The sequence below is a fragment of the Moschus berezovskii genome, chromosome X (assembly GCF_049115385.1).
Source record: "Moschus berezovskii isolate FMDL1 chromosome X, NW_MosBer_1.0, whole genome shotgun sequence".
Lineage (NCBI taxonomy): Eukaryota > Metazoa > Chordata > Mammalia > Artiodactyla > Moschidae > Moschus > Moschus berezovskii.
In genome coordinates, this window is record NC_142488.1 from 5,820,627 (window position 1) to 5,835,312 (window position 14,686).

General features: G+C 45.9%; 1 protein-coding gene across 1 annotated transcript in view; it reads left to right on the forward strand.

The window, feature by feature from the left end:
• The first annotated feature begins 232 nt into the window (after positions 1 to 232).
• STS (steroid sulfatase) overlaps positions 233 to 14,686 on the forward strand; it is a 102,775-nt gene continuing 88,321 nt past the window's right edge. The window contains exon 1 of the mRNA XM_088833768.1: positions 233 to 365. The gene's annotated coding sequence lies outside the window, so the exon portion shown is untranslated. The remainder of the gene's footprint in view (positions 366 to 14,686) is intronic.

Genomic DNA, 14,686 nt, shown 5'->3' on the forward strand with positions numbered 1-14,686 from the left:
CAGGATTCATCAATCGTGGGGCAACTGCTTTAGACTGTGTAAATCACGGGGTGCTTCCCTGAGGAGGTGGCCCCCTCAGCTGACTCCTGTGGATGAGTAGGAGTTGGGCAGAGCGTGAAAAGAAGCAACAGGCAGCAGGAGGCTACCCCGAAGCCAGAAAGAGCTCGCTTCGCGGAATTGTTTCAGAATGTGATCACTCGGTATCCGATTCTTCTCCTTTTGGATGGCTTCACAGGATAAGCGCGGAGCACCACGCGTCTGTCTGCTGAGAGGGGCCGTCCACGTCTCCCTCCTTGCACATGGTGGTCTCTGTAACGGAACATCCGGAGGACGACCGCCTAAGACCGTCTGAAACTGTTGTCAGTGTAAGTACCAGACACACGGATGTTTTCAGTCTGAAAATGTCACCGGCTTTTCACACCGCGCTCCCGCCATGTTGTCTGAGTCACGTGGGTATTTGGCACCCTTTAGGAGATCAATCCTGGGTGTTCACTGGAAGGACTGATGCTAAAGCTGAAACTCCAATCCTTTGTCCACCTCATGCAACGAGTTGACTCACTGGAAAAGACTCTGATGCTGGGAGGGATTGGGGGCGGGAGGAGAAGGGGACGACAGAGAATGAGATGGCTGGATGGCATCACCGACTCGATGGACGTGAGTTTGAGTGAACTCCGGGAGTTGGTGATGGACAGGGAGGCCTGGCGTCCTGTGGTTCATGGGGTCGTGGAGAATCGGACACGACTGAGCGACTGAACTGAACTGAACGGTACTGTTTCGTGGAACACCCCTGGTGGCTCTCTGCTTAAGAATCCACACTTCCGCTGCAGGGGACACAGGTTTGATCCCTGGTCCGGGAACTAGGATCGTGCATGATACTTACGATGACCCAGCTCCCAAATTTTTAAAATTAAAATAAAAAAAAAATAAAACTGGTCTTCCCAGATGGTGCGAATGGCAAAGAATACGCCTTCCAATGCAGGCAACATGGGTTTGATCCCAGGGTCGGGAAGACCCCCTGGAGGAGGAAATGGCAACCCACTCCAGTATTCTTGCCTGGAGAATCCCATGAGACAGAGGAGTCTGGTGGGTTACAGTCCACGGGGCTGCAAAGAGTCAGACCTGGCTTAGCGACTGAACCGTGTGGGCTTTGTCGCTCCGAGGCATGTGGAATCTTCCCAGGTGAGGAATCGCACCCGCATACCCTGCCTTGGCAGGCGGGTTCTTGACCACTCGGCCTCTGGGAAAGTCTCAAAGGCTGCATCTTCGTCATGCTCTGATAGTGTGCTATCAGGGTGGCGCTAGGCAGCGTTCACTGACCTCCAGAGCAACAGACCCGGGGAACGGGCATGGAGATGCTGTCAGAGAAGATAACAGTTCACAGTGGTACCCGAAGGCTCCCAGAGGTGGAACCATGCAGAGTCAAGGCTTTGAATGCCAGCCCCACCCCGCCCCCTGCTGGCCTCGTGGTCTCAGAGAGTGGATTGACCTTCCTGTGCCCGGGGTTTCCTCCATACAGTGGAGGTGCCAAGGGCGATTATGAAATGTAACGGATGCGCTTTGTTTGGGAGAAGTACGGTGAACACCTGGATGGTCCTGCCAGCTGAGATGGTGGGTTGCAGATGTAGGTGCATGCATGTTAATTCTATTCAGTCCCGTCTGACTCTGTTAGACCCCATGGACTGTAGCCCTCCAGGCTCCTCTGTCCATGGGATTCTCCAGGCAAGAATACTGGAGTGGGTCGCCATTTCCTTCTCCAGGGGATCTTCCCGACCCAGGGATCGAACCCAGGTCTCTTATGGCTCCGGTATTGGCAGCTGGGTTCTTTCCCACTAGGGCCATCTGGGAAGCCCACAGACAGATGTAACTGTCCTCCAAATGCAGCTTGGGACTCTGAGGTTACTGATGGCAAGTCCTTCTCCCTGGAAGGCGATTCTGCCTTCCAGAGGGAATTTGGCAATGTCTGGGGGATATATTTGAAGAATTGATGCTTTTGAACTGCAGTGTTGGAGAAGACTCTTGAGAGTCCCTAGGATGGTAGGGAGATCCAACCAGTCCATCCTAAAGAAGATCAGTTCTGGGTGTTCATTGGAAAGACTGATGCTGAAGCTGAAACTCCAATGCTTTGGCCACCTGATGTGAAGAGCTGACTCATTAGAAAAGACCCTGATGCTGGGAAGGATTGAGGGCAGGAGGAGAAGGGGATGACAGAGGATGAGATGGTTGGATGGCATCACAGACTCGATGGACATGAGTTTGGATAAACTCCAGAAGTTGGTGATGGACAAGGAGACCTGGTGTGCTGCTGTTCATGGGGTGACAAAGAGTCAGACATGACTGAGTGACCGAACTGAACTGAACTGGGGGGGGGTATTTTGGGTTTCCTAAGTGTGGAAGGGGTTGGCTCCTGGTGTCAGTGTGGTGGCAGCAGAAATGCTGGTCACCTTTCTGGAAACGCACACACAGCCCACAGTCACTTGTTACCCCAGCTTCCAATGTCAGGACCGCCAAGTGGAGAAACCGTGATCCATGCAACAGGAGACTAAATCTTTTTTCTTCCTAAAATAGTCACTGGTATTTCACTTTGACGGATTAGAGTTAGAATCCAAATTAAAGAGTAGAAAAAGACAATGACCTTTTAGGAATTTTTTTTTTTTTTGTATTAAATTTAAACCCCCGAAGCAGAGGTTTTCTGGTCGTAGAGAAAACAATTCCCAGAGGTTTCGAGTTTGGGCTTGTGTTCCTTCTTAACGCTGAGCGGCTTAACAGATTCATTTTCTATTGTGATTTCTGTAATTTGTTCTTTAAAAGGATCTTGGGTTCCTTTCCCTTTTGAGAAACCAACTTTTGGGGGATTTTCTAGGGGATACTTTATTTCCTCCACGTGTTGTTAATGTGGGACCCGGCTTTGATTTCCGACCCAGCTTTCAAAGCCTTAAGCACCTGCTAAGTAAGAGTTTTATTTTTATTCCTCTGGAAAACAGCAGTACATTTTACAAGGAAATGCTTTGAGAAATTTTTATTATTATTATTATTGTTTTAGTCTACAAGGAGATTGACATTCTTTGGACGCAGCTAGCAGAGCTTGGGGGAAAAAATTTCACAGAGTTGGTAGCTAATTAAAAATGTGCAGCTGAAAAAAGACTCATGATTAATTCATAATAAATTAATATGACAATGCATTATCCGTTTTGAATGTTCTGATGCAAAGTGAGAATCTTTCAGTGGGGGTTAAAATACCTCTTTGTAAATACCTAATGACAATGTCCATTATATCTTACCAACACAAAGGCATCCTCGAGGGGTATTTTCTTTGGTCACGCAGCAGGGTATGTGGGATCTTAGTTCCTCGGCCAGAGATCGAACCCACATGCCCTGTAAGGGAAGCAAGGAGACTTAAAAACTGGACCACCCCTCCCCCAGAGAAGTCCCCTCACCAGGTATTTCAGTGTACTTGAAAACCTGGAGCTTGGGGTTCTTATATATAAAAATGTCCCTTTCCTTTGAGTGGATGAAGACTTTGATAATAATCAAGGAAATGTTTTGATCTTCTCTCTCCTCTTTCTAATTTATTTCTATCAAAAAAAAAAAAAAGATTTAGAGACATTAAAGTTTTCTTGTGAACTAAAAAAACAGGAAAAAAAATCTTCTTTTAACGCGATGTCATTTTATTTGACCAGACCTGCCAGCAGTCTGTCTCTTACTCTGCCTAACTATCTGGTGAGAGAGTCAAGTCGTTTTTTTCTTTTTTCTCTTTAATCCTTTAATGATGATGAAAAGGTTCCTCAAGTGGACTGCAAATCCTTAATAAGGATATTTGATGGCAGCAAATACCCATGATCATAGGCACATTTGGGTGTCAAGATAATCCCAACTAAAAAAAAAAAATTATGGTGACTGTATTGTGCGTCTCAGAAAAAAATGATGGAGAAGGTCCATGAAGAGGGACAGTGGAACATGAACTAGAGCAATCTGGAGGCTGTCCTGCTAACCAAGAGACCCCCAAGGGTGGGACACTTTGTTATCGCAGCCCTTTTTTTTTAAAAAAAAATTATTTATTTTAGTTGGATGCTCATGAGTTTACAAGATAGTGGTGGTTTTTGCCAAACATTGACGTGAATCGGCCATGGGTGTACACGTGTTCCCCATCCCCCGTCTCCCACCTCCCTCCCCATCCCATCCCTCAGGGTCATCCCAGTGCACCAGCCCTGAGCGCCCTGTCTCACGCATCGAACCTGGACTGGCGATTCGTTTCACGTATGATAATATACATGTTTCAATACTATTCCCTTCTCCAGGGGATCTTCCCTACCCAGGAATTGAACCGGGGTCTCCTGCCTTGCAGCCGGATCCTTTACCAACTGAGCCACCAGGGAAGCCCTATCCTTTTAACACCTTGTGATGCAGAAAAACTATATGGTGCACGCATGTGGTCAGCCCCTCAGTCATGTCCGACTCTGGGACCCCATGGACTGTAGCCTGCCAGGCTCCTCTGTCCGTGGGGTTTCGCAGGCACGAATACAGGAGTGGGTTGCCATTTCCCACTGTGTATGATGAATGCATAGTTTCATCTGTATGTGTCAACACTTACACTTAGCCATCCTAAGTGAAGGACTCTACCTGGGTTTGTTCTCATTCTTTCAACTATTTTGTAGAGCTGAAAAAAAAAATGTGTTAAAGGTTTTTTTGTTGGGGGGGGGAATGCATATGAAGTTTTCTTTTGTTGCTCCTGTTTGAACAGGTGGTTTTGTTCTGTTGACATTTTTGTTTTTAAAATGTTACCGAGGACCAATCGTAAGATGTTGTTGATGTTGTGTGTCTTCCTTTCCCTGACTCTGGGAAGCCTGTGCTGGCCATGGTGTTCTGGGCCTCTTTTAGTCCGTCAGTCTGCAGTGTGGTGGTGGGTGGTCCTTGGGGAAACCGGATCCCTGTGGCTCTAAAGATGATGGGAATAAAAATAAGTAGTGCCTCCTGATTTCTCCGCCTGTTTGTCGTTTAAGCCATGAGGCCGATGCCTGCTCAGTTATTTACATAGAGACAGGTGAACTCTGTGTGTCCTCCCCTGCATCCTAGCTGAGATTTCTTTAGTGGCGTGACTGTCAAGCCACAGGGATTATCTCAGAAGAAATTGCCTTTAGACACAAAGCTCTCTCATGTCGACTGCTCGCATCAGGGGGCCCAAGTATTGGCGCTTCATCTTCAGCGTCACTCCTTCCAACAGCCGACTCAGTGGAAGAGACCCTGATGCTGGGAAAGATTGAAGGCAGGAAAAGGGCACGACAGAGGATGGGATGGTTGGATGGCATCACAGACTCGACGGACATGAACTTGGGTGAACTCCGGGAGCTGGTGATGGACAGGGAGGCCTGGAGTGCTGCAGTCCATGGGGTCGCAAAGAGTTGGACACGACTTGGTGGCTGAACAGCAACAACAGCAACCCTCTAATATTAAAAAATAAAAGGTCCCACAGCCCCTGGATCACCTTCTTAGCTGTCCCTTGTCTCTCCTTCTGGACCGGTCACACCTGGGGCTGAGCTGGCTTCATCTCACGGGTGTGGCCTCCAGTGACCTGTCGACATCCATCACTACCTTCCCCATCACCCTGGCAGGGGGACTTTCTCAGGACCCAGCTCTGATCCTACCGCTGGGCCTGTTTGTTGTTCGGTCACTCAGTCGTGTCCGACTCTTTGTGACCCCATGGACTGCAGCACGCCACGCCTTTCTGTCCTTATGGCCGTGTTCAGTTCAGTTCAGTTCAGTTCAGTCGCTCAGTCGTGTCCGACTCTTTGCGACCCCATGAATCACAGCACGCCAGGCGTCCCTGAGCTCTCCAAGTGCCTCTCCCTTGGAAGGCAGGTGGAATTCCAGAACCATGGCTCGAATGGTCTCTATGATCTGGCTCCCAGCACCCTCTGTGTTCCTCTGGCCCCTTTTTCCCACCCATATATTTTTTAATGTTTATTTTAATTGATGAATAATTGCTTTGCAGTATTGCTTTGACTTCTGCCATACAGCAACATGATTTAGCCATAAGTGTACACATGTCATGATTTCCCTGATAGCTCAGTTAGTAAAGAATTCGCCTGCAATACAGGTGACTGGTTCAATTCCTGGCTTGGGAAGATCCCCTGGAGAAGGGACAGGCTACCAACTCCAGTATTCTTGGGCTTCCCTGGTGGCTCAGCTGGTAAAGAATCTGCCTGCAATGCGGGAGACTTGCATTTGATTCCTGGGTTGGGCAGATCCCCTGGAGAAGGGAAAGGCTACCCACTCCAGTATTCTGGCCTGGAGAATTTCATGTACTGTATGGTCCGTGGGGTCACAAAGAGTCATACATATGTCGGCTCCCTCTTGGACCTCCCTCCAACCTCCCACCCTTACCCTACCTGTGCAGGCTATCACAGAGCTGCAGTTGGAGTTCCCCATCAGGCCCTTCTAGCATGTGGGTCGCCCTTATTTTCTTCTCATGTTATGAAATCCGCCCCCCACTAGCCATGTTCTGATCCTCCTCTGGACACCAGCCAGCTTCTCCTTGCCCTGGGCCTCCGGCCAGTAACAACCATACCACAGTCCGCACACGCTGGTCCCATTGACAGTTTCATATCAATGTCGATGTATTCGTTGGCCAGCGTTGATTTAAATCCCATGTGTTTTTGCAAATGCTTTTGCATTTAAATGCCATGTGTTTTTGTAAGCTCTATATGGGGCTTCCCTGGTGGCTCAGATGGTTAACAATCTACTCGTAAAGCAGGAGACCCAGGTTCGATCCCTGGGTCGGGAAGATCCCCTGGAGAAGGGAACGGATACTCACTCCAGTATTCTTGCCTGGAGAATCCCATGGACAGAGGAGCCTGGTGGGCTAAGTCCATGAGGTCAGAAAGAGTTGGACACGACAGGATGACTGACACTTTCACTTTGCAAGCTCTATAAGCAGAGGAGGGCTTCCCTGGTGGCTCAGCTGATAAAGAATCCACCTGCAATATGGGAGACCTGGGTTCGATCTCTGGGTTAGGAAGATCCCCTGGAGAAGGAAACGGCTACTCACTCCAGTATTCTGGCCTGGAGAATCCCATGGACTGTATAGTCTATGGAGTTGCAAAAGAGTCAGACACGGCGACTAAATCATCTCCACAAGCACAGGAAACATACAATGCTCACTCACGGTGTTCCAGCAACGCAGGGTGCCTTGTAGACGTTTAGTAAGTAATTACTGAATTATTGTTGAAACCCTTGCTCTGAGTCCCAGCTTCAAGACCTTACCCTGGGACTTCCCTGGTGGTCTGGTGACTAAGGTTCTGTGCTCTGAATGCAGGGGTCTCGGGTTTGATCCCTGGTCAAGGAACTAAGATCCTACATGCCACAACTAAAGATAATGCATGCTGCAATGAAGATCTGGTGCAGTCAAAGAAAAAAGTAGTTTTTTTTTAAATACATGGATGAGAAAAAAAATGGTTCCTATGCTGTATCAAGTGAAAGACAGTGAAGTCGCTCAGGCGTGTCCAACTCTTTGCGACCCCATGGACTATAGCTTACCAGGCTCATCCGTCCATGAGATTTTTCCAGGCAAGATTCCTGGAGTGGGTTGCCATTGCCTTCTCCACTATATCAATCCTGCCATTAAACGATATTCTTTGGATTTTAATCAACTAAGAAGGTTACATTGTTAAAAAACAAAAAGTGTCCTTCCTGATTGATTTGGCCTCTAACTTACATGTAGGCAATGATCTTTCCCTCTTATCTGGGATGTCTCAACCTTCCTGTTGGCCAGATATGATGAAACTCCATACCTGTTAAACATTACCTCCCACTCGGCTACCTAGGATTCCAGAGAGGAACAGAGCCACCTGGCCCAAGCAAGTGCTTTTTTTTTTTTTTTTCTGTAAAGAATGAAGCACAATTTTAAACTAAGTAACTGGGATTTTCTGCCATTTTTCACTGCGTCTATTTTATTAGTTTTTTCAGTGACAGCCATTGACGTGCAGCTCTTGCAGTTCCAATATTTATGCTACATGTCAGACGTTCTGCTTATTTAGATTTTTTTTCCCCATATGTTGAAATCTGCATTTTAGAGGTTAATTGTATGGTAAGATAGTCTATGATACTGTTTCAGGTATAAAATGTCCTATTTGAAATCAGCAAATAATCTGTACAACAACCTATAATTCTTTGTGTTTCTCTATAAAACGTTGGAAGGCCGTGATAGCAATAAAATGTCTGCAGTTAGGTTTTATCATTTTAGGACTGCAGTGTTTGGGTTTTAGAATTATATCATCTATTGCCAATGAGTAGTTGGTATAATACTGTTTTAACCTATACCGTTGTATTTCTATGTTTCAACTTTAACAGCATCTCTATATTGCTTTTCTCTACAGGGCTTTGTTTCTCTATTTTTATTAAAATCCCCTCTGGATTTGAAAGCATAATGGAAATTTACCAATTCATTTTTAGTTTTCCTAATCCCCCACTTTCATAACTGAAAACATGGGTTGTTTCTTAGAATTTGAAATTGTTATTAACTGTACATTAGTCTCTAGTTCTTTGATTTTTTATTTTTTTTTGCAGTTTGTTTCCAGAGCCTGACGGTTTTTGCTGAGTGCATTTAATTGTGTAACATTTCATATCAGATGGATGGGGATCCTGGGTTGCTTCTAGTCGTCTTTCAAGTTTATTTATCGCTAGAGTCTGATATTCGGGGAGGGGGGGTGATCAAATGCATAAGCTACCATACATTTACAATCACACATAGATGCCATTTCCTAAGTTACTTGTGGGTTTTGCTTCATGTCAATGTATGGCAAAACCCACTACAATATCGTAAAGCAATTAGCCTCCAATTAAAATAAATTAATTAAAAAAAATAAAATAGATGTCAGAACTAAGAAAGAGAAAAGCAAACATTTTTATATTAACACACGCGTGTAGAGTCGGAAACAGTGCTACAGATGAACCTATTTGCAGGGTGAGAATAGACGTGCAGACGTCCAATGGACTTGTGGGCACGGGGGGGAAGGAGTGTGTGGGATGAACTGAGAGAGTAACTCTGACGTACATACACGACCGTCTGTAAAAGAGGCAGACAGACAGCTAGTGGGAAGCCTCTGCACAGCAGCGGGAGCTCAGCTCGGGGGTGGACTAGGGGATGGGAGGGGGCAAGAGGGAAGGGACATATGTATACATATGGCTGATTCACTTCATTGTAGGCAGAGACGAACATAGCATCGAAAATAAAATAAAATGTGGAGAGGCTGGACTTTCTCTTGGCCTTGAAATTGCCCCCCTCCCCAGTTTACCATTTATGGAATAGCTTCTCTTTAAAGATCCCTCTTTGGGTTTTATACCTCTGACTTCACGTTGGTCTAGAATAGCAGGTACTTATCTATCACGAGGATGAGACGGTTGGATGGCATCGCCGACTGGATGGAAAGCAACAACTTCAAGTGTGGTCAGCTAGTGCCAGACGGCTCTCTCCCCACCCTGCGTAGCAGCTTCCTCGAAAGCAGAGAGCGTCCTCCTGAATTGAAAACTGTTGGCATGTGATGCCTATATGGGCCCTGTTCGTGGGCCCGTGCAGCTCTGGCCCCCGTGCCTTGGCTGGTTTAAAACTCTGGTTCGGAAATCAGTCTGCCTCTGGATTTTGCAGCCGATGCTTGTCCTCTGCCGTTTTGCTGTGATTACTCAAAGACCAAAGCCAGGGACTTCCCTGGTGGTCCAGAGGTTGAGATTTAGTCTTCCAAAGCAGAGGATGTGGCTTTGATCTGTGGCTGGGGAGTAAGATCCCACATGCCTCCTGGCCAAAAAACCAAAACATAAAACAGAAGCAATGTTGTAACAAATTCAATGAAGACTTTAAAAATGGGGAAAAATATGAAAGAAAAAAGACAAAAGCCAATCTGGCTCTTACTTTTCTTAAGATGAAACTCATTTATCCTTGGAAACAGTGAGAGACTTTATTTTCTCGGGCTCCAAAATCACTGTAGATGGTGACTGCAGCCATGAAATTAAAAGACACTTGCTCCTTGGAAGAAAAGCTGTGACCAACCTAGACAGCATACTTAAAAGCAGAGACATTACTTTGCCAACAAAGGTCCATCTAGTCAAGGCTATGGTTTTTCCCGTGGTCATGTATGGATGTGAGAGTTGGACTGGGAAGAAAGCTGAGCACCGAAGAATTGATGCTTTTGAACTGTGGTGCTGGAGAAGACTCTTGAGAGTCCCTTGGACTGCAAGGAGATCCAACCAGTCCATCCTAAAGGAAATCGGTCCTGAATATTCATTGGAAGGACTGATGCTGAAGCTGAAGCTTCAATACTTTGGCCACTGATTCGAAGAGCTGACTCTCTGGAAAAGACCCTGATGCTGGGAAAGATTGAAGGTGGGAGGAGAAGGGGATGACAGAGGATGAGATGGTTGGATGGCATCACCGATGTGAGTTTGAGAAAGTTCTGTGAGTTGATGATGGACAGGGAGGCCTGGGGTGCTGCAGTCCGTTGGGTTGCAAAGAGTCAGACGTGACTGAGTGACTGAACTGAACTGATTTTGGTTTTGGCTGCACTGAGTCTTCACTGCTGTGCGTGGGCTTTCTCTAGTTTTGCTGAGCAGGGTCTACTTTTCCTTGTGCTGTGTGGGCTTCTCGTTGTCGTGGCATCTCTTGTGGCTGAGCATCGGCTCTAGGGAGTGTGGGCTACAGTAGTTGGGGCACACGGGTTTAGTCGCTCCAAGTCATGTGGGATTGTCCCAGACCAAGGATTGAGCCTGTGTCTCCTGCCTTGGCAGGCAGATTCCTTACCTCCGAGCCACCCAGGAAGCCCCTGGAAGGCAGATCCTTAACTGCTGGATCACCAAGGAAGTCCTGGTCCATCATTTTAATAAAAGTGGCTATGGCAAATGTTTCATCCCAATACGGTGATTAAAGCATCTTGTCCCATTGATCAGTCATTCAAGCTTTTCTTTTCCACTGCAGGTAAACACAGAACTGTACAATCCAAGAGCACTAAAGAAAAGGCAAGGGCGTCCCTCTGTTGAGTAGAATATGAAGAACTCACCAGAGTTAGGCTGAAAAATACTGTGAATGTACTTATTATCTGATCCACGATGCAGACATATTGAGTTATCAGAGAGGATAATTCATCGGTGTGGCTTTGGCAAGCAAATTCATATTCTTTTCCTGTAATCCATTTTCATAGCTTAACATTTTTATTAAAAATGACACCTGTTCCCACATGAAAAGGAACCACATTTTTAAGACCTCCTGATTGATTTTTCTGCATTATTCAGGAGTTGTGTTTTTATTCAGGAAAATAACAGCTACCACACTGCTCTCAAATCACCTCTGCAGACATATGTGGTTTCTCTTGGTGGGGTCCTCAAACATTTCCATGACATGAGCAAACTCAGGCAGCAGTGGCAAGCAGAGGACTGGATAAGACTATCTGAGTGCCTGCTAAGTCACTTCAGTCGTGTCCGACTCTTTGCAACCCCATGGACTGTAGCCCGCCAGGCTCCTCTATCCATGGGATTCTTTAGGCAAGAATCCTGGAGTGGGTTGCCATTTCCTCCTCCAGGGGATTTTCAGGACTCAGGAAGTGAAGCCAGATCTCCAGCACTGCAGACGGATTCTTTACCTTCTGAGCCAGGGAAGGCTGTGCAGACATCCGAACACACAGGATTGTTTGCTGCAGGATCCCGGTGTCTAATTGTGGATGTCAGGCCAGCTCACAGTTCCCACACGTCTCGAGGAGGATTCTGTGCAGACTCACAACCAAGGATGTGGTCGTTCCATCACTTTGGACAAGTTTAACCTGGTTAAGTTTGGCTGGACTTCCCAGATGCCTCAGTGGTAAAGAATCTGCCTGCAATGCAGGAGACGGGGGTTCGATCCCTGGGTCGGGAAGACCCCTAGAGGAGGGCATGGCTATCCACTTCATTACTCTTGCCTGGAGAATCTCATGGACAGAGGAGCCTGGTGGGCTACAGTCCACAAGATCACAAAGAGTCAGACGTGGCTGAGAATAAACAACAAAAATGTCGTCTGGCTGGATTTTATGCCTGGCAGAATATCCTGACTGTGGTTAGACTGTGCTTCTCAGCTGTACCACTGTCTTAACTACCAAAGCATTTTTTTGTTAAAAGGCCTTTGCATTCTGCTTATAGTAAGTGTTCTCTGCACTTGCTTATAATCTTGAAAAGAACACCAGTGATTGTGTGAGGGCTGGGGAAGGGGGCACCCCCATCCTGCCTGGACGGATGGCCAGGCTAAGGAAAGTTTGTATGAAATGGTTCCAATGTGGAGAGATTCTCTGGCTTTGCTGGAGGGTGGGGTTGGGAGTGGCAGCTGGCCCTGCACTTAGCACACATCCTTCTTGTTTGGAGCCGTCTTTGGCTCGTGATCTAATCTGGTTGTTACAGCCATCAAGCTTGGCCCCAATCCTGGCTGTGCTCAGTCGAGTCCAACTCTTTGCGACCCTATGGACGGTAGCCTGCACCAGGCTCCTCCGTCCATGGGATTCTCCAGGCAAGAGTACTGGAGTGGGTTGCCATTTCCTCCTCCAGGGGATCTTCCCGATTCAGGGATAGAACCGGGTCTCCCATTTTGCAGGCAGACGCTGTACTCTCTGAGCCGCCAGGGAAGCCCGACAGATGACAATATCAGGATGGAAAGAAGAATGTCACCGGAGTTGCCCTGGTGATGCCGTGGTTAAGACTTCACCTTCCACTGCAAGGGGTGCAGATTCAATTCCTGGTCAGGGAGCATTTATCCCACATGACTTTAAAAGTGGTCCAAATAAAAATAATAAAAAAAAGAATGTCAAGCCTTTTCCAAATCCCTCCCTTTCTCTTTTGCTACAAAGCTTATGCTTCATATTCTATTGTTTTCTCATTATACATTTCATTCTCTCCAACTAGCCTATAAATGTTGGCCCATTCCTTCATACTAAATATTAGAAATCGAAACGAATAAGCCCATTTGTATTTTTTTTTTACTTAAAATTCCACCCATTTGTTGTTGTTTAGTCGCTAAGTCGTGTTTGACTCTTTGGGACCCCACGGACTGCAGCACGCCAGGCCTCCCTGTCCATCACCATCTCCCAGATTTTGCTCAAACTCAGGTCCATCGAGTTGGTGATGCCCTCCAACCGTCTCATCCTCTGTCATCCCCTTCTCCTCCCGCCCTCAATCTTTCCCGGCATCAGAGTCTTTTCCAATGAGTCAGCTCTTCACATCAGGTGGCCAAAGTTTTAGCTTCAGCATCAGTCCTTCCAATGAACACCCAGGACCGATCTCCTTAAGGGTGGACTGGTTGGATCTCCTTGCAGTCCAAGGGACTCTCAAGACTCTTCTCCAGCACCACAGTTCAAAAGCATCAATTCTTCAGTGCTCAGCCTTCTTTATTATCCAACTTTCACATCCATACATGACTACTGGAAAAGCCATAGCTTTGACTATACTTCATTAAAAAAACAAAAGCAATATAAATATATATTTAAGTCTATAAAAACAGTTATTAAAACAGATTTTCAGAGAGTTCCCTGGTGATCCAGTGGTTAAGATTTCACCTTCCATGCAGGGGGTGTGTGTTGGATGCCTATCAGCGAGGGAAGATCCCACATGTCTCGCTGCCAAAAAACCAAAACATGAAACAGAAGCAATGTTGTAAAAAATTCAATAAAAACTTTTAAAATGGTCCACATTAAAAAAAATCTTTTAAAAAGACCACATATTCAGATGGGATTTTTCCTGCCCTAAAAACTGCAATACTTTGGCCACCTCATGCGACAAGTTGACTCACTGGAAAAGACTCTGATGCTGGGAAAGGTTGGGGGCGGGAGGAGAAGGGGACGACGGAGAATGAGATGGCTGGATGGCATCACCGACTCTGTGGACATGAGTTTGAGTGAAGTCCGGGAGTTGGTGATGGACAGGGAGGCCTTGCGTGCTGTGATTCATGGGGTCGCGGAGAGTCGGACACGACTGAGCGACTGAACTGAACTGAATGTCAGACAGTATTTCTTCACGACTTTAAAATAGGTCATCTATGTAGATGACACTTGATGAAATATCATTGGTGATACATGGCTCAAATTGACCAAAACAGCATCGCTTCTAAACAAAATACAGTTTGCAATGTAGGTTTTTCTCTGCTTCCGGTAAACCTTTTCTGCATCTGGCAAATAGATTGGGAACTTGTGGGTTGCCATGGTAAAGTTTTCCATTATGTCAGAGCAGTGTTAATTTTCTTATAATGAACAGATTCAATGTAATTACATTGCTAGCTATGAAAAAGTTCTTTTGTCTCTCTGCTGCAGAATAATTCAGTTTTAGAAATAGCTATGTTCTCAAAAAAAAAAAAAAAAACTTTGTTTTTCTTCTTTGCCAAATGAAGTTTGTTCAGAAAAATAATTTTTTTTCAGGGAGGACCATTTGCTCTTTTTTAAAAATTAATATGCTATACTCTTAATATTTTAGAGCACTTTTATTTCATTTTAAGTACTTTTATCAACTAACTCCTTTAAGAGCTTGAAACATCTTTGGGAACACCTGTTCTACTCCATGTTTGTGGGTGAAAAAAAAGTTCTGGTTATTATGGTAATAGTCTTCATGCAGTGGGATTGTAAGTGACTATGAAGAAAGATAAAATTCCAGACATCCTTTTTTATTCTTAATTTAGTTTTAATTGGAGGATAATTGCTTT